The 25,095-nt window shown below is 47.8% G+C and overlaps 1 long non-coding RNA gene across 2 annotated transcripts; it reads right to left on the bottom strand.

Annotated features, from left to right (window-relative positions):
* Positions 1-929: 929 nt before the first annotated feature.
* LOC134806958 (uncharacterized) lies at positions 930-19,061 on the bottom strand. Of its 2 annotated transcripts, XR_008537078.2 has the most exons (3): positions 18,875-19,061; positions 14,420-14,571; positions 930-8,152 (listed from the first exon to the last, which is right to left on the bottom strand). It is a non-coding gene; the product is annotated as an uncharacterized LOC134806958 (long non-coding RNA). The 2 variants fall into 2 exon arrangements; XR_010148674.1 differs by lacking the exon at positions 18,875-19,061 and having other exon boundaries at positions 14,420-16,831.
* Between the last annotated feature and the right edge of the window lie 6,034 nt (positions 19,062-25,095).

The raw sequence follows: 25,095 nt of genomic DNA, 5'->3' as shown, positions 1-25,095 counted from the left end.
CCGGGACTCGGAGCCCACCACCCTCCGCCTCCGCCTGGCCTGGCCCGGCCCGCGAGATCCCTGACGCTCCAGTTCGGAATCTGGGATCCGCAGGCTCCCAGATCCGCCGCTGGCCCGGCTCCCACCCGCCTGTCAGCCGCCTCCCCCTCAGCGTTAATTAAAACTTGCGAGATGGAGAGGCTGGCGCGGGTGCCTCCGCTTAATTTGCAGCATCTTTCATGCTGCTGACGATCGTAAAGGGCTTTAATATTGAAATATGGGCCATTTTCCCAGCTCCAGCCCTCGCCGCGCGCTCCCCGCACCCCCACACCCAGCCACCCCGCGCTTGATGAAAGAGCCCCTGCAAATCCATTAAGGAGAGATAACTGAAAACTCCGGGGTAATATTTAAGACCGCGTGCCGACGCGGGGTGGAGGGCCTGACTGAGCCCGCTTTGCCCGTCAGTGCTGGTGCGTGCCAGTCCCTAGCGCTCTAGGCCCAAGGCCCCGCGGACGCCCAGCCAAGGCCCGCCGTCTTAGCGGTGCCTCCTCACTCCCTGCACTCAAAGGGCTGGCTCTGCCCTAACCTGGCCCTGCCGAAGACTTGCCTGGAGACCCGAGTTCCAAAAGGAGCCAAAGGGCACGCTGTGTGACAGATGCATTAGGGCCAGCATGCACGGGGGCCAAAGCATCTTGTCCCACTCCTTCAGCTTCGGTTTGGTGCACCAGCATCAGGCACTGCTCAAGCTTCTGAGCACAGCATCCCCTCTGCCTGCAAACTTTTCCCTCCAGCACTTTCTACTTGGGGAATTGTATGTTCCTCTTTCAAAACCAATCCAGTTCCACCCCAAGTAATGGTGCAGTGGGGTATGGAACGTGGGTGGGAATATAGACACGCCAAGATCCTGGTGTGACCATTGTTGCAGCTGCATGATGAGGACAATATACTGCTCTGTTTTCATATGTTTTTAATGTTCCACGACAAACATGTTTAGAAAGCAGCTGAAGCATCTTCTTTTACGCCTCCCTCTCCCATAAATACAGACTACCTGTTATCTTGTACATTGATGTTCCTTAGCACATCCTGTTGCCATTATCTGTTTAAAGTCTTTCTGCCTACTCAGCTGTGACATCTTCAGGAGAGGGATCAGGTCTAATTTCACTCCTTAGCCCTTGCTCCAGGCCCAGTGCAAGGCACATAACATGCGCTCAGTAAACATCACTGGATAGGCTGCTCTCTGGGTACCTAGAAGTCTCTAGGGCTTAAGGTTAGGATACAAGCACACGGAAGGAGGGTAGGGCAAAGCATGGAAGAGGGGTGGGGTCTGTGAGGCTGGGTTGGGGGTCATGTCTCTCTCCCACAATGACTGGCTTCAGGATGTTCCCAGAATGGGAAAAGGGTAGAGGACCCTGTTCTGCACTGTGATTTAGGAATCCTTAGGTCTCCACTTGGGACTTTTGGGGATGTTTCTCCACTTCACTCCATTTGGCTTACTCTCCCAATCAGGTTAGATACACACACACGCACACACACACACACACCACCACCACAACCACCACACACCTTAGACAGGGAAAGAGAGTGGGAAAGAGAGAAGCACAAGAGATTATTTGAAGACCTACTTGTGCAAAAGGCATGAGTAGTTCAGGCATTTCCATGGATACCCAGCTCACCCCCTACCACAGGGCCTTTCCTACTTACACATATTCCACAGTCTTCCCCAACACTGTGTCCAACACCCCTACAGGGGTTATACTCACAGGATGGCACTATCAAGGAAGAGGGGGCTGTTCTGACTCAGCCCCCCTAACTGCACATTGGCCCTGAAGCCACAGTTGCAATGATGCCCTCTCTATGGCCATAATGAGATCCAAACCATTCCAAAGTTCCATTTCCAAACAAGGACTCCTCCTTAGAACCACAAAATATCAGAGCTGGAGGCAACCAAAAGAGCACTGTGTCCCCTCTTAGTATCTATGAGGCAACTAAGACTTAGAAAGGGTCTGTGATGTGCCCCAGGTCACAAAGCCATTGGTAACTGGGCAGGCGGGGTGGCTCATGCTTGAAATCCTAGCACTTTGAGAGGCCAAGGCGGGTGGACCATTTGAGGTCAGGAGTTCGAGACCAGCCTGGCCAACATGGCAAAACCCTGTCTCTACTAAAAATACAAAAATTAGTGGGCAGTAGTGGAGCACACCTGTAATCCCAGCTACTCAGGAGGCTGAGGCATGGGAATTGCTTGAGCCTGGGAGGCAGAGGTTGCAGTGAGCTGAGATCTTACCACTGCACTCCAGTCTGGGCAACAGAGTGCGACCCTGTCTCAGGAAAAAAAAAAGCCATTGGTAACAAAACCAGTGCTAGTGCTAGAATCCCAGCAAGTTAGTGGTGGAGCTGGAATTAGAATCCCAATCTCTTGACCCACTTAAATATATACAATTGGTATTCGAAGTGCTTTTCACAAACATTATCTCATTTAATTCTCTCTCTCTCAATAGGATCTCACTCTGTCACCCAGGCTGGAGTGCAGTGACATGATCATGGCCCACTGCAGTCTCAAGCTCCTGGGCTCAAGCAATGCTCCCACATCAGCCTCAGGCACATGCCACCACACCTGGCTAATTTCTGTATTTTTGTAGAGACAGGGTTTCAGCATGTCGCCCAGGCTGGTCTTGAACTCCTGGGCTCCAGAAATCCTCCTACCTTGGCCTCCCAGAGTGCTGAGATTACAGGCATGAGCCACCGTACCTGGCCTCATTTAATTCTCACAAACCTATGAGATAGGGTCACAATTCCCATCTACAGATGAGAAAAATGAGGCTCAGGGAGAGCCATGATTTTTCCAGTGTCATACACGGGTGGAAAACAGATCCAGGATTTGAACCCCAGTTTGACTGGCTCCAATTCCAGTGCCCTTTCCACTCACTTCTCCAGTATCTCCCCCTATACCCCACCCCGCCAAGTCAGGCCAGTTTCCCAGACACTCACCCTTCATCCCTGGACATCTCCAGCCAGAGGTCTTTTTTCTCCTTAGCCCAGCTTCCCCCACCCAGGGCAATGTTCTTTGCCCCAGATTTGGAGGTGGGGGTGTGGTAGTCCCCGCCGTGGTTCTGGGTACAGGCCTCCATGAACTGAAGCCATGCACAGCCTGGCCTCCTGTGTGCAGCCCTACTCCTGTTCGTGGCCACGGAGGCCTCAGCCATAAATCCCCAGGTCTCGGCTCATAACCATTAGCAAGCGATTGGGCTCATCAGGATGCCTTTATGAGACTGGAGTCAAATAAATGGATTGCCGGAGGTCAGGAACAAGGGATCTCCTTGCCTTGCCTTGCTTCCGAGATGCTCCCACCACCCAGAGGTTGGCAGATTCTGTTTGACTCACAGCTGTAGGTGGAAGTGGGGGCATTGTCACAGGGGGATAAAGATGTACAGTATCCCCTGGTACTCCACACCCATGGAAGGAAAAGCGCTTGGAGTTGCACATCCTCAGATAGCCCACAGTCATTAGGCTGGAGGAACACACACACAGAGGCACATATACACACTCAGACCCCCATCTCTGATTCAAATCCACTCTTCAGCAACCAACCCCCTAACCCCACCCACCTCACATTATCTGATGTCCTCACACTCCATCCCTCCTGTGAGGTATTTCCTGAAACACTGCTTCTCAAACACCACTGTGCACACAAATGACCTGGGACCTGGTTAAAATACAGATTCGGACTCAGTAGATCTGGTGTGGCACCTGAGCTCTGTTTTCTAACCAGCTTCCAGGTAAGGCCAGGGCTGCTTCTCCAAAGATTTTAAGCAATGGTCCTCCCACATTGGAAGGGCAGGGGCTTTCAAAATGTAAAAGAGATAGGAGTGTGAAGTTTGGGAAAGCTCCTCTCCCACTCCCATCCCCCAAATGCTGCTGTGCACACCCATGTGACTGAACTGTTTCTAGAATGCTGTTACCTCACTCTTTACATGGCTCCCTCTCATTCTTCAAACCTCAGCCCAAGTGTCACTTCCTCAGAGAAACTTTCTCTGACCACCCAATTTATTTTATTTTATTTTATTTTATTTTTTTGAGATGGAGTTTTGCTCTTATTGCCCAGGCTGGAGTGCAATGGCACGATCTCGGCTCATGGCAATCTCCACCTCCCGGGTTCAAGCGATTCTCCTGCCTCAGCCTCCCAAGTAGCTGGGATTATAGGCATGCGCCACCACGTCTGACTAATTTTTGTATTTTTAGTAGAGACAGGGTTTCTCCATGTTGGTGAGGCTGGTCTCGAACTCCTGACTTCAGGTGATCCGCCCACCCCAGCCTTCCAAAGTGCTGGGATTACAGGCGTGAGCCACCATGCCTACCTGACCACCCAATTTAAAGGGTGCCTGCTCCACCCTGACTGTGATTACCCACTTCACAACAGGTCTCAAAATTGCATGTATCTATTTGCTAACTTGCTTACTTATTTTTTTGTCTGTTTCACTCTCTGAAATGTACGGTCCTTGAGTTCAGGGAATATGCCTGTTCCATTTATTCATGAATTCTTGGCAACCGGTGCCTAGTGCATTGTAGATACTCAGTAAATATTGCTGGATAGGCCAGTCACAGTGGCTCATGCATGTAATCACAGCACTTTGGGAGGCTGAGGCGGGCAGATCATTTGAGGTCAGGAGTTCGAGACCAGCCTGGCCAACGTGGTGAAACCTCATCTCTACTAAAAATACAAAAATTAGCTGGGCATGGTGGCACAAGCCTGTAATCCCAGCTACTCTGGAGGCTGAGGCAGGAGAATCACTTGAACCTGGGAGACACAGGTGGCAGTGATCCAAGACTGCCACTGCACTCCCACCTGGGTGACAGAGGGAGCCACTGTCTCGAGAAAAAAAAAATAAAAATAAAAATAAAAAATAAAAGATTATCTGAAAGAGTATCTGAATCCAGGACTGAGGCCACAGGTAATCTGAGAAAGTATCTTGGAGGAAGGAAAATGGGAGGAAAAGAACATTGTGTGAAGGACTTAAGAAAGGTGACTCGAGGAAAGTGGGGAGGCAAGGGTATCCAGATAAGATTGGCCCCATTGGTCCTGGGTTGATATGACAGGGGTGAGGAAGGGTCCTGGAGGGAGAGATCCTGGGGGTAGCAGCAGATGCCGCAGGGTCTCGGAAACCACGGCAGGCACTAAGAAGACACGCGGGCTTCCCTCCACCTCATGGACAAGGACCTTCATTTATTCATTCTGTCCTACACTTGACAAATTCTTACTGAGATCTTATTAGGCGCCAGGCACTGTGTTTGGTGCTGAATATTCAGGAATGAGCACAATGGGTCTGGTTCCTACCCTCCTAGAGATTACAGTCCAGTGGGAAAGACTGATAGTGAACATATTAATATGTTACAGTTGGGCCAAGTCTACAAAGGATAGGGCATGATAACAGGTATGATGGGTGGTTCCTTAGGGAGAAGTTTCCCTAGGGAGTGACAGTCACCCAGAGTGCTGATGGGTGGAGGTCTTTTTTGCCAGCCCCCTGCCAAGCTTTCGTCCTGGACATTCCTGCATTCCTCTGCACTGTCCCTTTAAGAGGAGCATCTCTTCCCTGAGCAAAGGCAGTTCGGGCACACAGCCTGAGCCTGCCAAGGTTGTGGGCCATAAATCAACGCTGGCACTCCCTTGGCAGTGTGCTTTCCTCTGAGCTGCCCAGATGGCAGGCAAGCCTGTGGCTCCAGGGGCAGCCAGGCACTCAGGAGGGGGGAGGCGGACAAGGTGGGGACACAGCTGGGCCCCAGGCTCCTGATGGCAGTTGCCCACTTCTGTCTAAGGGCCCTAGGCCAGGGAAAATGCCAAAGTCCTTCTATTCTAGTCCCAGGGACCTTCTGACTCCCAAGTCAGTCTAGCATGGGGCTGTTGGGATTATTGTTCCCACCCCAGCCAGGGACCAGGGCCTCATAGTCATCCTCTGAGACCAAGGGTCTTGGATGACCTCTTGGGATCACAGTCTGCTCTAACATTCAACCTGAAAGTTCTGCCTGTGGTTTGACCTTCTTTCCTCTTGCTGTAGCCGAGGTGTCTTCTTTTACCCTGCATGAAAGATGAAAGACAGTAGCTCCCCATTTAGTGGGGGCTTTGGGACTGTGCGATATCTCCCTCCGCCTTCACTTTAAGCCTCCCAGAAAAGCAGGATAAAAAGATGCTTCAAGGTCAGTTGGAGAGATGGAACTCTGCCCTCTTGGGGGTTGCCATCCCTCTGCCACCCTCACAGGTGCTGTGACAGAGGGAACATATGTTGCTCCTACCCCAGAGGACAGAGACAACATCTTAGCGGCCACAGCCCCACAGAGCTGGGCTCAGCAGGCCTTGACAGAACTGGAAAGGCAGCCTCTCTCCTGGGCCTGGGCCTGGCCTAAGCCTGGGTTGTGGGCGGAGGGGTGGAAGCAAAGCCTGTAGACCCCTCACAGAAAGGAATCAACAGGCTTGACTGCTCTCCCCACGCTCACTCCCAAACAGTAGAACAGTGGAAAATTCATGGGTTCCAGAACAATAGAGATTTCCTGGGATGTCCTTGTCCTCAGATTCTCTGTGAGAAGTCAGAGTTTACAAGTCCTTAGAGATTCTTTCTCACACACTCATCATACAGATGAGGAAACTGAGATGCAGAGAAGTTCACCCAGGTCTTTTTCAGGTTGTTTTTACCACACCGCATTTGCCACATGAACAGAAACTCCCAGAGCTACCACTAAGCAGGATGTATTAGACTCTAAAGGTAGTAGCATAGATGGAGGTTAGATAACAAGGAGAAATTTCTCAGAATAGTAGGTCACAGAAGAAGATGAGAAGCAAAGTAAAGAAAGTGCATTCTCTAAAACAGTGGGGTGGGGGTGGGAGGGATGGAGCCAAAGAATCAGGTTAGAATTTTGCAAACAGATAGAAATATAGAGAACACAGGAGAGGGAGCTGGCATAGAGCCCAGAGCAAGGACAACTGGGGTGTGGAGCTTCTGTGGCTCTTCATTGAGGACCCCTAGATTTCATCTGTCCCAGGCTTCTGGGTATCACCAGTAGTTTAAAGTCAGGCCTTATCTGGGCTGATTCTCTTGGCTTTCTCCTTGCTCTCCCGGGATGGCTTATCTGGCTGCCAGAGTCATTTGCCATCTCTAATTTGTGTTTAAATTAAAGTTCCCACAAACAGAGGTTTAATGTGCTGTTACCAAGAACTCCCAGGCCCCCTGCAGCTCTAGGAAGTTGAAGGGGCTGGGGAGAAGAGGTCAGTCTGTGTGCATCCCATCGAAGCTGATCCCACTGGCATTGGACCTGGAGTGGATAGCCCAACTAAGTGTCTCCGTCCTTGCTGCTCCATCCAGAATGGTGATGACAGGGGGCAGGGCAGGGAAAAGCATGCTCACAAATGGCCTGGGACCAACATGCCTGTTCAGGGGCTCCTGGGTGGCTGTTCACCCTTTTTCAGGATGGTGAGGAGAAGGCAGGGGAGGTGGGCAATGAGAAGAGGGCAGGGAGTGGGAAATAAGGAGAGGGCAGGAGGCTCCATTCTGTAACACTTGTGTATGGCGCTCACTGTGTGCCAGCACTGTTCCTGGGCACCTCACAACTACAAATTCAACCTTCTACACAACCTGTAAGGCAGGTGTTATTATCATTAGCCCCATTTTTATAGATGGGGAAACAGAGGCATGCCCAGTATCACACAGCCAGTAAGAGGCAGATCCAAGGAGTCAAGCCAGTGCCATCTAGCTCGATTCCCAGTGCTATGGTGACACTTAAGCCAAAATTTATCTGTCACCCTCCCAATCCCTTGATCACAAGGTGAGGCTTTTCTTTGCCAGAGCAACTGAGACAAAGTGAAGCTCCCATCCTGCTCCCCAGATCTTTACCTCTCTGGGCCACAGTCTTCTCATCTGTAAAATGAGGATAAGATACTAGGAGGGGTTGAGGGTCCAGGAAGGTTTAGTGAGACTGCTTGTCAGTGACCAGCACAGGGTAGGTCCCCAGCAGTGGCTGCTTCCTTCTCTGTAGTCTAACTATGAGCCTTCCTGCTGTGCCTTCCTGCACTGCCTCTTAATTCTGCTTTCAAAGGAGCTAGCGGCAGTGATCCTCGCCCCTTAAAGAAACTCTCAGGAGAGCGTTGTTCCTCATTCATTTGTCCAAATTCTCTCTCTTCCTCTGGGAAACCCTGAAAAAGAGGGATAATAAAGCTGAACTCGAGCCCCAACCTGCTCTGTCCCCACCTCCTCTGCACCCAGGTGAGCCAGTCAGGGCGGCGACAGAAAATAAATGACACATTTGAGAGGGTTTCACTGAAGGGTTTAGTGATGTGACAGTTTCTAAAGGCATAGACCAGATGAAGAAAACTAATAAGGGCTAGTGTGGCACCAGGATAGAAATATATCTACCAAAGCCCAATGCCAACTGGGCTCACGGGACACAGGAGAGAGGCCACTCAGCAAAGCTGTGACCATGGAGGAAACACAACCACCACCAGAGCTTCAGGCAGTCAAAAAGGGGGGCTGACAGGGAATGGAGGAAACAAATACCCTGACTCCTCTCTCCCCCTTCTCAGCCGGGAACTCTATTGGCCGAGAGATCAGGGGGCCCATGTGACACAGTCTGCAGAGGTCAGCCTCCCTGGGCAGAGCAGCACAGAGAACACAGTGGGGCAAACAGAAAACCATCCCCGTCCCATCCCACCCGTGAGTCCCTGCTCTGATACCAAAGCCTCCTCTCTGCTGCTTTATTGCCACCACTGTCACTGCTTGCAGCCAAACAGTGACTGACAGGGAAGGAGAGTCAAGACTCCTTCAAGCAAATACTCCAGCTCACAAGGAAGGTGGGATCCAGGCAGAGGGCAGCTTGAGGGAAGAGGGCTGTGTCTGAAGGGCAGCAGGGCAGGGACTGCCCACTCCCAGCATGGAGAGACAAAGAGAAGGACTGCACTGGGGGTGAGGATGTCAAACGGTGATAGTAAATGACTCTCTTTCCTCAGCATATGATGCAAATCACTGTGGATCTTCCTTCCTCCTCCCCTCTCTAGACCGGGAGCCCCTGTGGGGAAGGGATGTTGTCTTGTTCTTCCTTGATATCTAGCACAGTGCCTCTTAGGGGCATAATCAGAATTTACTGAATAAATAAGCAAATAGATAGGTAAATGAATGAACAAACCCATTTGCAGCTCATATGCACAGCCCTGGGACCTGGTCAGGGAGCACTGTTGAATGAATGGCATGCAGCATTCCTACAGAAGTTTTATTTCAATCAGTTCCATCATCTACCATCTCAAGTTTCCTTTCAGCCACTCAGTCAGGGGCCACACAGCCCACGTTTGTCTCCACGCTGGCCAGAGGCTGTGCTTTGATAGCACCCACTCAAATGTGCAGTGACCTCATCTAGCTCCTCCTGATGGAGGAATAAGGGGAGTAGCAAGTGACTTCCTTTCTCACAGCAGCCTTTCTGTGAGCTCTTTCTTGAGAGAAATCTTGATCCATGGCAAACCGTCTGTGGTATTCTCGGCTGTAGCCCTTGGCGGGAGATGGGAGGAGGGAATGACAGTGCCAAGGATGCAGCTGAAGGATCGTCACCCTGGGAGCCACAGCTCTGGCTTGCTTTTTCCAATGGGCCATAAAGACTGAGGGAGGCAGGCGGAAGCAGGGGCACCAGACTAACAAACTAGAGTTTCAAGTGTAGTCCCCATGCGATGCCCACCTTGCGAAGTGGTTACGGATGCTGGGGCCGGGCTCAAGATCCCTGTTCTACCACCTGCTGGCTGTACAACCTTGGGTAAGATACTTGATTACCATGCCTCAATTTCTGCATCTTAAAAAATGTGAATAACAGTAATGCCTACTTCACATGGTGGTGAAAAAGTAGATGAGTTAATAGTTATGAGATACAGCCAGGCCTGGTGGCATGGGCCCATAGTCCTGCTACTCAGAAGGCTGAGGTGGAAGGATTGCTTGAACCCAGGAGTTCAAGACCAGCCTTGGTAACATAGCAAGACCGCTCCCCACCTTTTTATTTTGAGATGGAGTTTCACTCTTGTTGCCCAGGCTGGAGTGCAATGGCATGATCTCAGCTCACTGCAACCTCCACCTCCTGGATTCAAGTGATTCTCTTGCCTCAGTCTCCGGATTCCAGGGATGAACCACCACACCCAGCTAATTTTTGTGTTTTGCATTTTTAGTAGAGATGGGGTTTCACCATGTTGGTCAGGCTGGTCTCGAACTCCTGACCTCTGGTGATCTGTCCACCTCGGCATCCCAAAGTGCTGGGATTACAGGTGTGAGCCACTGCGCCTGGCTGCAAGACACCTATCTCTCTAAAAATGAAAGTTTTGAACTATTTAGGAGAGTACATGATCCATGGTAAGCTCTATATAAATTTTGTTACATAAAATTAAGGTTCTAGTCCCATAAACTTTTTTCTGTAATAAGCTGCTCAACCTTAGATACCTCTCATATTTGCTGTGAGAAGTGAACAAATGCATGTGAAAACTGTAATGTGTTTATAATTTTTATTATTTGTCATCAAGATCATGTAAGAGACCTGATTTAGCAGAGGGTGAAGGGATGCGAAAGGGGCTGTCAGTCATCAACTTTTGATTATCTGCCTTGTTAAGGTCCCCTTCTTGTCAACATAACCAGCTCTTTGGCTTGTTCAAGTCTTTTGTTGACAATATCCAGGCCTCTCATGGTTCCTCCCACACGCAACGGGCTGCACAGCAAGGGCTGGAAGGAAAAAGCCTTTGAAGGCAAAACCGGTCCTTCCCTTCCTTAGCCTTGAAGCGGGAATAACCACTAGACAGAAGGCTGTGAGGGAGGACTCAGGCACTTCCACTGTGGCTGCTTTGCCTTTGGGCAGGAGGGGAAACTGATCAGCTCCCTCTGTGGTAGGGCCGCAGAAAGAGATGTTGGCATTTGTTATGAAGTGCTAGGAATAAAAACACATACATGGCCGGGTGCAGTGGCTGACGCCTGTAATCCCAGCACTTTGGGAGGTCGGGGCGGGCGGATCACAAGGTCAAGAGTTTGGGACCAGCCTGGCCAACATGGCGAAACCCCGTCTCTACTAAAAATACAAAAATTAGCCAGGCGTGGTGGTGGGCACCTGTAATCCCAGCTATTCAGGAGGCTGAGGCAGGAGAATCACTTGAACCCAGGAGGTGGAGGTTGCATTGAGGTGAAATCATGTCATTGCACTCCAGCCTCGGCAACAAGAGCAAAACTCCATCCCACAAACAAACAAACAACAACAACAACAAAACAGAAAACAAAAAACAAACAAAAAAAACCCATACACACATACTTATCCCAGTGTCCAGAACAAATGTTCTGCCACTTACTGGTATGGGTGTGATTTCAGATAGCTACTTAAACCCTGGATTTCGGTTTTTCTCATCTTCAAAATGGAAATATTGATGCCTAATTCAAAGGGTGAAAATTAATGAACTATAGAAACCCCTTGGTGTATGTCTGGTCCAATAAATGGTAGCTCTTTTTAGCTAACATTTTGTAATATCTGCCCACTATCTCCTCCAAGGGATGGAGAAGTAATGCTGACTTCCAGACTAGGAAAGGTAGTGGGAGTAGAAAGTGATTTACAACTCTGACTTTTTTCACATTTTCTTTCCAGAGCACATAGTAAGTTCTTGTTGGTTCATTCATTCATTGAACAGTGTTTAGAAGTTTGAACAAGCTTGAACAACTTGCCATCATTTGTTCACTTGTATTCATCTTACTCTCACCACTAGAACTGCAAGGTCCATGAGGGCAGAGGCAGTGTCTGTTGCTGGGTGAGTGACTGGATTGACCTCAAAGCATGTCTGAAGACTGAAATGGGCCGGGCAAGGAGATGGAAACTGGATGCCTGGATTCTGGGCTCAGTCATACCTCCGAGAACATAACTTTCCCTCGACCCTGGAGTCTTCACAGACCTTCCTTCCACTGTGAGGCACTGGATAATCACTTGAGACCAGACTCAGGGAACTCTTCCCTGATGGGAAGAGATTCATTCTTCCACTCCATGTCTCTGAAGCCCCAAGAGAAGGATCTGAATCCCCTAGTCTGAAGAGTCAGCAAGTTTCCAACATAGCAATCATGATAAAAAGGGAGAATTGATAAAGGAGGGAGCAGCCCCACCTCAGTAACAACAGAGGGAGGAGAATTCCAGCTAGTACATGTACTTAATATGAAAGCAGACATGTGCCAAGACCCTTCTTTCATGGATATTAGGTGTTCCCAAATATAAGAAACACCCATTCTTGCCCACAGGCCTCACTGGATACTATCCAAGATGTCTAGAGAATAAGAGGAAAGAGAGAATCATAATATCCAAAAGGTGGAAACAACCCAAATGTTAACCAATAGATGAACGGATAAACAAAGTGTGATATATCCATACAATGGAATATTAGTCAGCCTTGAAAAGGAATGAAGTACTGATAAATGCCACAACATGGATGAACCTTGAAAACACTATGCTCAATGAAAGAAGCTAGTCACAGTAGGTCTCTTATTATATGATGCCATTCATATGAAAGTCCGGAATAGGGAAATCTACAGAGACTGAAAGTACATTAGTATTGTTAAGGGCAAGAAGGAATATGGGGGGATAGGGAGGTGATAGCTAAAGGTTACAAGATTTCTTTTTGAGGTGATGAAAATGTTCTAAAATTAACTATGGTGATGGTTTGACATACCTGTGAATATACTAAAACCACTGAATTGTACATTTCAAATGGTGAATTGTATGACACATGAATTATACCTCAAGAAGGTTGTTTTTTAAAAAGACAGCGTAAGGGGTAGGGGGAAGTTGAGATGAAGCAGGAAAACTGTGATCAGAAACAAAGCTCAGGGGCTGTCTGGCCTGGCTGCCCCAAGTCAAAGCCTGCATTTCATACAGGCAATGTTAGGGTAGCCCCCAAGCCACGATTCAGAAAGATAAATTGACCCCAGAAGGTATAGGGCTGGGTCCCTTCTCCCCTGAGAGCTCCCTTTCTGTGTTTTTTCTGGCACAAGAAACTCTGTCATCTTGTATAAATAGGAGAAATTTATGGCAGTTTTCCCTCTTCTTCTCCCTGGTGGGCTACTAGGAAAGGTCCCAGGGGAGGAGGGAGCCTGAAATTCCAAAAATATAAATGTGGAAAGACTGGAGGGGGTCGAGGAGTCACTTTGCCTGCCTTGACTCTGGCCCCAGCTCTCCTTTCCCTTTGCATGTTTGACCATCTGGGTGATGCAGAGGGTAGAGAGCTGGTGCAGCCCGTTCTCTCTGCAAGCCCAAAAGAGATGGGTCCCAAAGCAGATATCCGACAGGAGGGGCAGAAGGGAAATCAAGAAAATAGGTTTGGCTGTCCCATGAAATTATTGGAGGAGACACAGACCACTGCCCTCCTTCCTGGATTTGGCTATTTTTGTACTTCCCTGTTTGTTCAGGCAGCCTGATACAGTGGGAAGAAAACTCGTCCTAGATTTAGAAAGATTGACAGAGAAACTAAATGTGTGACCTTAAGCAAGTCATATCTTCTCTCCGGGCCTCACCTGTAAAAAGAGGGAGGGGACTGAATTTATCAGGGGTTTTCAAATGAGTTTAACTCTGGGGTCCTTCCTTCAAATAAAACCGTATGTAGTACCCAACATGAACACGAGTAGTCGCCTGCTGAGCTTCTTGAAGGTAGGAATGGGAGTCAGGTCCCTGTTGTGACTGTTGAGAGGCTTGTCCAAGCACAAGATGATCTCCATGGCCTTTCCAGCCCTGTCCTCAGGAGGGATTTGCCCCCATGGTGAAAAGGCTCAGTTCTGCACACCCAGTGGGCTTGAAATCCAGCTCCACTCCCTCCTGTGTGTCCCTCAGCACATAACTTACCTTCCTTGAACCTGTTTCCTTGTGTTTAAATTGGAATAATAGTAACACGTATCTCAGAGGATTGTCACATAGATTACACTAAATAATGTGCATAGAGTCCTTGGCATACTATCTGGCCCAATAAATATTATTATAGTTATTCCGTGATCTGATGTAATCAGTTTTTTATTTTGAGACAGAATCTCATTTTGTAGCCCAGACTGGTGCACAGTGGCATGATCTCGGGTCACTGCAACCTCCGCCTCCTGGGTTCAAGCAATTCTCCTGTCTCAGCCTCCCAAGTAGCTGGGATTACAGGAGTGTGCCACTGTGTCCAGCTAATTTTTGTATTTTTTAGTAGAGATGGGATTTTACCATGTTGGCCAGACTGGTCTTGAACTCCTGGCCTCAAGTGATCCGCCTGCCTCAGCCCCACACAGTGCTGGGATTACAGGCATGAGCCATGGCACCTGGCCTGATATAATCTTTTTAATTTGAAAAATCTGGTGTGAGAAGGTAAATTGGAAAGGATGACAGCAAAACTGCTATAACACAAAGGCCCCAAAACACAGTAGCATATAGAAAACAGAAGTTTATTTCTCACTTAGTCTGGGAGGAAGCGGTTCCGGACAGCAGGCAGCTCTGTTCCTCCTAGTCAGTCAGGGATGTGTGTTCCTTTCATACCTTTGCTTTGTCTTCTCTTAGGGATGTCTTTTCAGTTGCCTGGTCAAACCTGTCTCAGGCACATCTGCCCAGCTCATGAAAGAGAGAACACAAAGGAGAATTTACCCAATCCGTCAGGCTTTGAGGACATGCTCACCTCACATTCCCCTGTGTCTACACCTGGCAATAAGAGCAGCTGGGAAATGGAGTGTTCAGCTGGGTGTCCCTCCACCCTCATGCAGCAAGGAAAGAAGAGATTTTAGTGGACAATGGGCAGTCTTAATCCAGGGCTCAAACCCACACCTGAGCTGTCCTCTTCCTCTTCTCTTCCCAAAGGAAGGGAAATAAAGTCTACAGCCCAAAAAACAATGTGACCACCCATCCCCTACCCAATCAGGTCCCTGCCATTCATCCCAAGATCAGCTGTCTTTCTTGGGAAAGTGGCTTGGAAGCCTCTCTCCAGAAAGACCACCCTTCTGTCCATCTTCTTCACATGGGTGGATGCGAGAAAAGTTTCTGTCCCCACTGCCTGCTTGCCACTCCCTGTCTCAGTTTCAGCTCACGCTCTAGCCCTTTGTTCCCAGTCACCAAGAGTGACAACAAATGCGGGGGAACAGGAGGACTTGAAACAGTCATGGAAATTGAGACTGGGACACAGAAGCCATGCTCAGAGGCAGTGTAGGCGAGGGTTCTGATGCCAGGAAATCCAACTACTACTGTGTAACCTAAAGCGGGGATTAAGCTCTCAGAACTTCAATGAACTCTTTTGGAAATAGGGATAAGAAACTCACTTGTCAGGGCTGTTGTGAACATCAAATGTGATCATGTATGTACCCAGTACATAGTATGCCTTCAATAAATGGTAAGGCAAACCCAAGGCAAATTGAATTCATGTCCATTACTCTGACCCAGCCTTTGCATAAATTCTTTTTTCTTCTCCTTCCTTGTCAATGCATGGCTCCCTCCCTCTTCTTTACTTCCTATCCTATTCCCCTACCATCTGAACCCTGATATGGAATCTCTTTCCTCAGGAAATCTTCCATGATTGAAATATTCCTGCTTGGCCACTTCCCACTCCAATACTCTATCTTCGCCAATCTTCCATCTACCCCATGGTCCTGGCCCAAGTTTACACGTGTCCCATTTCTCCCTTCAAAAAGCATGCAGCAATGGAAGGGCTTTAAGTTTGCCATCAAGCAGATCAGAGTTCAGATGCCAACTCTGCCAAGTTCTAGCTTTAGGACTTTGTCAGATCACTTCCCCTCTTTGAATCTCTGTCTTCCCAACCCTCTGGTGAGGTCAAGTGTGTGTGGGCTGGTACATGAAGGATATTTAATCTCCTCTGCTCTACCCAACCTCCCCCAACTCACACTCCCAGGACTAACTCTCTACTAAAGGGAGTTATTAGACCAAGAAAGTAATTCTCCCATTACCAGCCCCACCCCAACCCTGCCCAGGGAAAAAGAAGTGACTTCGAGTCTATGGGTCTTGGAGGGACCACCAAACCAAGAGCTAGAGCAGAGGAAGGACTTGGATATCCCAGATTCCAGGGTTATAGGATCTCTCCCCAAGCCCTCATATGCAGCCCCAGTTGCAGGACTAGCTTCAGGGATAGGAGTGAAAGAGTTGATCTGATTCCAATCTTAGCCTGTAAGTAGTAGCTCACCTGTGCCTCTATTTTCAACCTTCCTAGATCAGAAGAGCAACAATATCAGTGACAACTAATGCTTACATAGTGTTTCCTATGGGATGGGCATTGTTCCAGGCTCTTCGTACATATAACTCATTTAATCCTGACAGCAGCCTTTGAGCTAGGTACTATTAACCATGTTTTACAGACAAGGAAACTAAAGCACAAGGGGTTAAGTAACTTGCCTAGGTCATACAACTCACATAAGGCATGACCGAGATTCAAAACGAGGCCGTCTAGCTCCAGAATCCATCCTGTTAACCACTCTGCCATAAAAAGAGCTAACATTTACTGGCAGGTTCTATGTGCCAAGCACTGTGGAAAACACATGGCATGTATTTCCTCTAATTCCAAATAACCCCCTGAGATAAGTTCTATTATTAGTATCCCTGTTTTACAGGTCAAGAAACTAAGGCAGAGAGAAAAGTTAAGCAACTTGCCCTGAGTCACACAGTTAGATATTAATAGTTTCAGAACTCCTAGCTGTTTTGCCTCAAATCCCACCTCCCCACCCCTGCTCAAAGCCCCTCCCCTTCTAGGTGGGTTGTTTAGTTCCTATCACCAGTTCTTCACAAATTGGCTTTACCCCCTACAGCCTACAACACTTGTTCTCCAAAACTCCTGTTGACCTCCGTCCCTTTCCCTCCCCACTTTCTCCCTAGACCCTCTGCTCCCCACAAAGTCCCCCAAACCATTCTGTCCCTCTCCCTCTGCTCCCCACCCACCCTCCCCCACAACTCCTGCTGAAACAGATGAATTTCACCAAAAAAGACCATCAGACCTTCCCCAAGCAGGCCCCCACTGTGCCTGATCGCACACCCCCAGGGGAGGCACCACAGTGGCTAAGCTGGAGAGCCAGAAATAAAATCCTCATTCTACTTCCCTGCCCCCTCTTCCCATCACTCATCTGGGAATCCAGGGTGAAGAAGGGAGCTAAAGTGCAGAGCATTCATTTAATATTAACAAATTGAAATGAGTTCTTTTAATGCCAATTAACTTGGAGCAGCCCCTTATTAATAGTAATTTAGATTCATACTTGGGAGAAGCAGGGACGAGGGCTGGGCCAAATGTGCCCAGAATGTCAATGTGACTGGGGAACTGAAAGGGGAGGGGTGGCAGTTTTACTTCTGCCCAGTTGGGTTCTGTTTCCCTGAGAGAAATGGACAGTCACTGGAGGCGGATCTTTGGGAAACACAAATTACTCTTGTAAGTTTATTTTTGTTACTTCAAGGAATCTGAATAGTTTGAAACCATGTCACACCATTTTAAGAGTTTATTTTCACAGTAATGCTAAAAAGAAGAATTTCCTCAGAGCTGGGATTTACTTCAAACTCTCTCCTAAGCCAAACCTTACTGACCAAAGGGACAAGTCCCCAGGCCAGCTCTCTACCCTTCTTTGTTCAGAGCTAGAGCCAGAGATCAATATGGGCTTCCCCAATCCCTGCCCCTTCTACCTTACCCAAAACTAAAAGGAAGAATCAACACTCTGTGTCTCTCTGAGAAGTCTCCCCCAGGAGATAAAAGACCCAAAGGGCTGACCCCTAAGCTAACAGCTTACATTTAAGGAAGAAAAACAATCTGCCTGCACTTTTCTTAGAATTTAGGGAAAAATGAGAATTTAAAATTCAATTTCATGTATCAGAGTTCTCCAGAATACAGCCAAGTGGAAAGAACTTAGTCCCAAATGAAAAAGTTGAGCAGAAATTCTGCTCTCACTCGTTTTGCCGGCTTGGAGGTCAGACTGGAGGTGTCCTGAACTAGAACCAGAGCATAGGTTCTGACCCAAGAAGGACACTGTCTACTTCCCAGGCATCCCTCCTTGGCAGGGAGGAGAGGGGAGGATGAGTCCGTTGGAAGCTGAGAATTGTGGAAGCTGGGGATGGGAGTTTTGAGATGGAGGAGGCAGGAGTGTGAAGGAGGTCAGGGAAAGGCAAGTAAATCTACTAACCATTGCAGTTTATAAAATAAAAACCTTAAAAATGGTTTAACATGCAAAAGGTTAAATTTTAAAAAGAGGCCAGGTTTTAAAGAAGGTAAAATACCTCAAATTTAAACATAATAAAAATGAGGAAAATACACAAAACATTTCAAGCAAATTGTTCTTCAGAAGAGGAGAGGTTGGAATTAATCAAGAGACCTTTTTTACACACACCCCACCAAGAGTTTCCCAAACAATAAATTCATTTACAAAACAAAAAGAGGAATCAACACAAAACCTCATCCACATACAGAGAAAAATAAATTGTGGTGATTCTGTAACAGCTGAAAAACTAGTGAGGGAGGAGAAAAATGAATAAACTCTAAATCCATTAGGTGATATTTATAAATAGCAAAATTGGAGGATGGAATGGAGAAAGGAGTTGAACTTATCATTAAAGAAGTAACACATGTGAAAACATAAGGTGTAACTCATCCCCAAAGAAAAGTAAGCTCTCCATAAAGTAGCAAGTATAGAAATTTATTGAAAAGGAGGAAAGTACCACTCACCCCCCACAATATAAGTGTATTAATTTGAATTAAAATTTTCTCCAAATCCGAGATAGGTTACACAAAAGAATACAAAAAGATTATTTTTCTTTCAACTAAGAGGAAAAACAAAATCCGATTTAAATTCACTAATGGGACAGGAAGGGAGGCTGTGGTTTGCAGGTGCTAGTAAACGGGATGAGGGTTGTGAAGAGTTTGAGGGGTAGAGGACCAGCTTACCTCGCTTTGGAGCCGCAGCGGCCAACAGGAGTGGGCAAAGGACCCTGCCAGTGCCTGAGTGATAGGGGAAATAAGGAATAGGGGATTTGGGTGCCCCTAGTCGAATGAGGAGGATGGAAAGACTGGGGGGGCCCATCTCCCCTCCTCTGCCCGCCTCCCTCCCTCCGGTACCCAGGCCTAGAAAGCTACTGAAAGTTACAAATTGCTTCCATTATTAGCTCATCCTGGGCGGCCTGGTCATTGGCCAGCCCCTGGCCACGTGGTCCCTCCTACCACTCGATCGAATTTCTAGTCGCAATTCTCTGTCTGTCCCTCAGCTCTGGGGTGAAAGTGGGGGCTGTGGCGTGGGGGCTGAGGTCCAGTTTGGGGCGGGGTGGGAGAGGAGTCCTTGAGTATCCTGTCCCAGGGCCAAACCCCCAGGAGTCCAATCTTCAAGACCTCCTTGAGCCGACTTCCACCGATGGAGGGGGATCTTCAGGGTGCCTGCTGGGTTCTCAGGACTCCTCTTCAGATCCTAGTTTGGACCCCTCTGAGTTAGAAAGGATGGGTTCAGCACATCTGGTGAGGCAGGCAGGTCCTCGCTGCAGCACAGAATGATCCCATGGCCCTCAAGGCGTGGTGTCAGCTGAAAGTTCACTGATCCGTGAGCCCTCTGCCTCCCTTCTCCGTTGAAAGAGCAGTGGCGTGCCCCGCTTCTAAAAGCCCTGGGGCTCCTGCAAGCGGACACCGCTTTCCAGGACGGGTGCAAACAGGGACGGTGCGAAGCCGAGGTGGAGACAGTGCGATCACGCGTGGCACTGGCGTATCCCACAGCAGATGGTGTGAATGTGCGTCACCGGAGGCATATGGGGTGATGGCGAAACCAACAATGGTGTCCAGGCATGTGCCCGGTGGAAAGGGGGAACAAGTGGCCTTTCCCTGAGTGCCAAGGGAACTCAAAGAAGACCTGGGAACCTGGACGGGGCCTTTGCCTCAGTCCAAGCCACATTTTGAAATGCCTGCCAGAGGAGCACACAGGTTTCTGCAACATTCACCCCACCCCGAAGCCTCCACCGCCCAGGTAGCCCTGACGCAACCTTCCCGGCACCCGGCCCCAACCCCATCCCCAGGCCCAGCCCAGTTCCTTTGGTTTCCTGACATTCGTTACAGACAAAAGATTCAGGGAATCAGTCCACCTATGAGCAGAGGAGAAGATATCCCTCATTTGTGAGACAGGATGTGCAAAGGAAATGGGACACCACCTGTCCTAGAAGACAAGGCCAGTCATGATCACCTAGCGCTCATTCTAGGCAATCCACCCACCGATGAGGTGAAACAAGGAGACCAAAGAAGCTTCCCTGTCTGAGACACACATGGAAGCCAAGTGTTCCAGGCTTATCAGACCTGCCCAATCCAGCAGAAACAGGTTTGGAGAGAGAAAGAGTCATGTCGCGGATCTCCAGAAAGTGTCTCCCTGATGGACTGGGAAGCGATCTTCGTAGAAGTTATTCAGCCAGACCAAGAGGCAACTAGGCCCCTCAGAAACAGGGGAGACAGAGCAAGAGGGAGGACAGAGCACAGGCCAGAGCCCAGGCAGGTTACAGAACCTTGCCACCGCCACGGGCATAAGGGGAGGGGTGCGAAACGCATGACTTGTCCAGAGAGGCCAGCATTCCAGGGACAGGGATTGTCACTGTCTCCCATTCCCGGCTTCCTCTTCAGAATTGTATCGTGGTGTGGCTTCATTGCTCAGAGAAGAGTCATGCAGGGGTACAATCATCTTCTTGGAGGTGTGTCTGCTCCTCTCCTGCCAGACAATGAGCTGCTGTGGGGTTTTGTCCTGGGTTGGAGTGTGGTCCTCTTGATCCTAGAAAAGAGGCCGCTCAGGATGGGGATGAGACTTCGATTGCTCCGGGACCGACGCATCTCCTCACGTGATCGAGGACTTCACAAACCCAAAGTGGAACCGCCGTGAAAATGATGGACAACCGGCCACGGGACCCAGGCAGAGACGCAGGAAGAGGCTCAACAAAGACTGGCCGACATGCAAAAAATCGCATTTTGGCAAACAGAGCACATTCATCCAAAGACATACACACACACGGGCATACAAACACAAACACACACACACACACAGACCAACAGAGAGAAGGAAAGAAACACACAGAGGGTGAGAGACAGAGAGAGAAGAGAGAATGGGAGACACACACACACACACAGTCCTACAGTGGTGGCACAGAAACACACATTCCCAGGCAACCCCTGAGGTTAACTAATAGTGGAAAATATGTATCTAAGAATACACTTGGAACAGAAATGTGAAAAACCGAAAGTAAGAGATATTATGAAGGAGCAAATATAAAATGACCCAGTGCTAAAGAGGCAACAAAGAAAATTGTAGAAGAAAATGACAAGAGGCATTGTGCCTTAATGAGTTTGTGCTTCTATATAAGAAAATACACTAGGCTGGGTAATTTCTGAAGAACAGAAATGTATTTCTCACAGTTCCATAGGCTAGAAGTCCAAGATCAAGGTGCCAGCAGGATTGGTGTCTGGTGAGGGCCTGGTCTCTGCATCCAAGATAGTACCTTGTGCACTGTGTCTTCAGGAGGAGATGCACTGTGTCCTCACATGGCAGAAGGCGGAAGGGCAAAACAGGGGAAGCCCACTCCCTCCAGTCCTTGTGTAAGGATCCTACACCCATTTGTGAAGACTCTCCCTTCATGACTGAATCACTACCTAAAAGCCCTACTTCCTAATCCTATGACATTGGTGATTAATTTTAGGGGGACACATTCAGAGCATAGCACCCTATATTCAATTTCTTAAAAATTATTTTGTTGTTTTGCTTTTCTGTTTTTCAAATGGCTTAAAGTGCACAAAATTGGATTAATCATAATCCTCGGCTCATAGTACACCTTGGCTCCTATTTCACCCTTGTCTGTGCCTGGGTCTCTGTGTAAATGTATTTGAACAATATGATAATCACTTGTGAACTTACAACACAACCAAAGAACTAGGGTTCTGACCCTAACATCTGCTCCTCCTCTGTCCTTTTTCCTGATTTTCACCCTTCAGCCCGAGGGTAACTACTACCCTGAATTTATGTTTAGGATTCTCTTCCTTTAAAAAAACACATTGTTTTACTGCATACATATGATTACCCTAAATGACATGTTACTTACTTTTTAAGGGTATAATTTATTTACCCATTCTCCTATTAATTTACCCATTCTCCTATTAATGAACATTTGGCTTATTTCCAGATTTTTCCTCTTATGAATGGCATTACATGAGCCTTTTTTTTTTTTTTTTACTACATCTGGTACATATGGGCAAGAGTTTCTCCAGGGCCTATGGTAGAGAAATTACTTTGCCATAACATATGAGAATGCTCAAATTTATAAGATAATCCAAATTGCTTTCCAAAGTGGTTGTTCTAATTTAAACGCTCACCTCCTGTATTAGTTCGAGATGATCTTGTTGATCCACAGTCTCTCCATATATGGTGATATGGTTTGGCTGTGTCCACACCCAAATCGCAGCTTGAATTCTATCTCCCAGAATTCCCACATGTTATGGGAGGTACCCAGGGTGAGGTAATTGAATCACGGAGGCCAGTCTTTCCTGTGCTATTCTCATGATAGTGAATAAGTCTCATGAGATCTGATGGGTTTATCAGGAGTTTCTGCTTTGGCTTCCTCCTCATTTTCTCTTGCTGCTGCCATGTAAGAAGTGCCTTTTACCTCCTGCCATGACTCTGAGGCCTCCCCCACCATGTGGGACTGTAAATCCAATTACAGTTCTTTTTCTTTACACCTCTTTTTCTTCTCAGACTTGGGTATGTCTTTATCAGCAGTGTGAAAACAGACTAATACAGTAAATTGATACCAGTGGAGTGGGGTGCTCCTGAAAAGATACCCAAAAATGTGCAAGCAACTTTGAAACTAGGTAACAGGCAGAGGTTGGAACAGTTTGGAGGGCTCAGAAGAACACTGGAAAATGTGGGAAAATTTGGAACCTCCTAGAGACTTGCTGAATGACTTTGACAAAAATGCTGATAGTGTTTTGAACAATAAGGTCCAGGCCGAGGTGGTCTCAGATGGAGATGAGGAACTTGTTGTGAACTGGAGCAAAGGTAACTCTCATTATGTTTTAGCAAAGAGAATGGCAGCATTTTGCCCCTGTCCTAGAGATTTGTAGAACTTTGAACTTGAGAGTGATAATTTAGGGTATCTGCTGGAAGAAATTTCTAAGCAGTAAAGCATTCAAGAGGTGACTTGGGTGATGTTAAAGGCCTTTGGTTTTATAAAGGAAGCAGAGCATACAGTTTTGGAAAATTTGCAGCCTGACAATGTGATAGAGAAGAAAATCCCATTTTCTGAGGATAAATTCAAGCTGTCTGCAGAAATTTGCATAAGTAACAAGAAGCTGAATGTTAATCCCAAAAACAATGGGGAATATGTCTACAGGACATGTCATAGGTCATCACAGCAGTCCCTCCCATCACAAGCCTGGGACCTCGGAGGATAAAATGGATTTCTGTGCTGGGCCAGGTTGACTGTGCTGTGTGTAGCTTAGGGCCTTGTTTCTCTGCGTTTCAGCCCCTCCAACCATGGCTGAAAGGGGACAACATAGAACTCAGGCCATGGCCTTGAGAGTACAAGCACCAAGCCTTGGCAGCTTCCATGTTGTGTTCAGCCTGCACATGCAGAGAAGTCAAGAACTGAAGTTTGGAAACCTCCACCTAGATTTCAGAGGATGTTTGAAAACACCTGGATGTCCAAGCAGAAGTTTGCTGCAGGGGTGGTGCTCTGATGGAGAACCTCTGCTAGGGCTGTGCAGAAGAGAAATGTGGGGTCAGAGCCCCTATACAGAGTCCTTACTGGGGCACTTCCTATTGGAGCTGTGAGGAGAGGGCCACTCTCCTCCAGACCCCAGAATGGTAGATTCACTGACAGCTTGCACCATGAGCCTGGAAAAGCTGTGGACACTCAACATCAGCCCATGGAAACAGCCACGAGGTGGGCTATATCCTGCAAAGCCACAGGGGCAGAACTGCCCAAGGCTGTGGGAGCCCACCTCTTGCATCAGCATGACCTTGATGTGAAACATGGAGTCAAAGGAGATCATTTTGCAGCTTTAAAATTTGACTACCTTGCTGGATTTTGGACTTGCATCGGGCCTGCAACCCCTTTTTTTTGGCAAATTTCTCCCATTTGGAACGGCTGTATTTACTCAATTACCTGTACTAGCTTGATTTGGATTTTACAGGGTCATAGGCAGAAGAGACTTGCCTTGTCTCAGATGAGACTTTGGACAGTGGGCATTTGGTTTAATACTGAAATGAGTTAAGACTTTGGGGGACTGTTGGGAAGGCATGATCGGTTTTGAAGTGTGAGGACATGAGATTTGGAGGGGCCAGGAGCAGAATAATATGGTTTGACTATGGCCCTACCCACATCTCAACTTGAATTGTATTGCTCAGGATTCCCATGTGTTCGGGGAGGGAACCAGGGGGAGGTAGTTGAATCTTTAGGGCCGGTCTTTCCCATGCTATTCTTGTGATAGTGAATAAATCTCACAAGATCTGATGGGTTTATCAGTGGTTTTGTCTTCTGCTTCTTTTGCCTCCTTCTCATATTCTCTTGCCACTGCCATGTAAGAAGTGCTGTCCATCCACCACCATAACTCTGAGGCCTCCTCAGCTATGTGGAACCCTTAATGCAATTAAGCCTCTTTTTCTTCCCTGTCTTGGGTATGTCTTTATCAGCAGTGTGAATATGGACTAATACATTTTGTATTGTCAAACTTCTTAATATTTGTGGAGAGAATAGATGTGTAGTATCTTGTGCATTTCCCTGATTACTAATGAGGTTGAGAAAATTTTTATGTTTTGCAGGCCTTCTCTTTTGTGAAATCCCTATGAATGCATTTTCCCAATTTTCTGTTGGGTTGCTATTTTTAAAATTAGAAATAACTGTCATCAATCCAAAAGCTTACACATGGCAGATCCCTTCACACCAGTTCACAGTACAAAGTAACTCCTTGCTTGTAGAAAACATTATTATTATCATTATTATTTTTGAGATGGAATTTGACTTTTGTAGCCCAGGCTGGAGTGCAATGGTGTGATCTTGGCTCACTGCAACCTCTGCCTCCCAGGTTCAAAGGATTCTCCTGCCTCAGCCTCCCAAGCAGCTGGGATTACCGGTGCACACCATGATGGCCTGCTAATTTTT

This window comes from Pan troglodytes, chromosome 11 (assembly GCF_028858775.2).
Source record: "Pan troglodytes isolate AG18354 chromosome 11, NHGRI_mPanTro3-v2.0_pri, whole genome shotgun sequence".
Classification (NCBI taxonomy): Eukaryota; Metazoa; Chordata; class Mammalia; order Primates; family Hominidae; genus Pan; species Pan troglodytes.
The sequence above is the reverse complement of the archived record's forward strand: the minus strand, read 5'-3'. Positions and strand labels throughout refer to the sequence as shown.